This window comes from Gracilinanus agilis, chromosome 3, assembly GCF_016433145.1.
Source record: "Gracilinanus agilis isolate LMUSP501 chromosome 3, AgileGrace, whole genome shotgun sequence".
Taxonomy (NCBI): Eukaryota; Metazoa; Chordata; class Mammalia; order Didelphimorphia; family Didelphidae; genus Gracilinanus; species Gracilinanus agilis.
Window position 1 is genome coordinate 345267726 of NC_058132.1, and position 2187 is coordinate 345269912.

The following is a 2187-nucleotide window of genomic DNA, read 5'->3' on the forward strand; positions in this document are numbered from 1 at the left end:
CAATTCTAAGGCAGAAGGTAAGGGTTTAAAAAAAATTATTGACAACCCCAAAAACCTTTTGTTTCCAAAGGTCATATCTATTGATATTCACCATATTGGAAATTAAAACTGATAAATATTATAAGTTATGTATTAATTCATTAACAAATAATAAGCCTATTGTATGGGTATAGTACCTTTATATATATATATATATATATATATATATATATAATGTAAAATAACCATTTTTTCCAAAACAGAGTTTAGAGAGAAAAATAGCATTATTTTGGGTTTTTTTTCAAATTTCTTTAACGATTGAGAAAAGAATACAGCTAGTTTCTCATATCTTCCTCTATATCTCATTTTCCTTATCTGCAAAATGAACCAGAGAAGAAAATGGCAAACCACTCCCGTATCTGAAAAAAAAAAAAACAAAACTTTGCCAAAAAACAATAGGCGGGGGGAGGGGGGTGTCATGAAGAATCTGACATGACTAAAATGACCAAACAACAAATAATCTTGTTTTAATTGAAGTAGATGAAGAAAACCTGACCTCACATAGATATGTAGTTGGGAAAGTGAGATATTTTATTAGGCAAATAACATCTTAGTTTTACTATGAAAATAGTTTTTATCTCATGGGCCTTTAGAAAAGGTTTTAGGAACTTCCAGGAGACCACGAACCACACTTTGAGAACCACCAATCTAGACCAACCACTTCATTTTTAAAGGGGAGGAAATTAAGAACCTAAAGACTAAGAGACTTGTAAGAAACAGAAACAGGCCCACTGACTCCAGATCCAGTGCTCTTTGCCATTACATCACCTACTCCACTTTAACCCTCATAGAATATCTACTCATCTGTATTTATGCCTCTACAATATCTCAGATAGGCTCCTCTCCTTTCCACTTCTCCATTTTAGGCCCTCATTACTTCTTGTCTGAGTTACTATAACAGCCTCCTAACCCATCTTCTTAATTCTAGCCTTTTCCAATCCATCTTTTACCCAGCTGCTAGCAGCTTAATTCATAGTTCTGATCAACTTACTTGTTGCAATTTTCAATTTTTCCTGATGACTGAGGGTGGCAAATGCTATGGAGGCTACTTTTTATTCCTAATGTTTTGTAAATATTATGAAGGATGTTTTGAGAAAAGTGTCATCCATGGTCCAAGTCTATTCAAGCTGGTACTGAAAATCTTGGGACTATCCCTCAGAAGTGTCTTCACCACAAAGGCAGCATTGTTTTTCTTTGCTGGGAACACTTCTGGCCATCAAGTCAACCTATCAATGATGACTAGGGCATATTTGTAGCCTTGACAATTGGGCATTGATATGTAATCAATTTGTAAGCATTCAAATGGGGTATATTCCAATTGTCTCCCAGCAAGCCCTTTAATTCTGGTCATATACCCTGATTGTACTGCAAGCAAACCTTGCATTTCTGGCATGTTCTTATTGCACATGTAGAAATTCCAGGTGCTGTCCAGTATCTTTGGATGCCATCTATGAGGGATTGCGTCCCATAATGCCCTTTGGCATGCAGTACACTGCATAGGGTATTCTACAAAGATCTTGGAAGAATGGGTTTGTCTGCACTTGAAAACCATGTGCCTCTCACTAATTTGGCCCCTAGATTATCTATCCAGTGCTTCACTTCCCTTGGGGAGTATGCTTGTTTGAGATCTGCTTCATCCACCAAGGAGAAGTTTAGCACATGGTAGGGTCCAAATTGGGCACCATAACATCTGTTTCCTAATGACACCCAATCTATACCCTTTTGATGTGATCGTCAATGCATAACTGCAACTTCTTTGGGCAACTGGACAGCTTCCAGGAGTTGGTTTATACTGCTCCCATAGGCTAAATCCTTCCCACCAGCAATTATAAAGCCATGGTATCCCAGATTTGGCCTGTGCAATGGACTACATTAAAAGCATATTTGCTGTCTGTATAAACATTTATTCTTTTATCCTTGGCAATCTCAAGAGCTCTGGTGAGACTTAGGATTTTGACACCTTGAGCACTCATGGACTTTGGTAGAGCTGCATACCATAAAGTCTCATCTTGAGTCACAACAGCTGCACCCATGAATCTTTCTCCATCTAATATGTATGCAGAACCATCAGTAAATACTGTCATGTTAGGTGAGACCAGAGGGATATCAGTTAGGTCTTCTCTAGTCTTCTGCATTATTTCCAAAGTA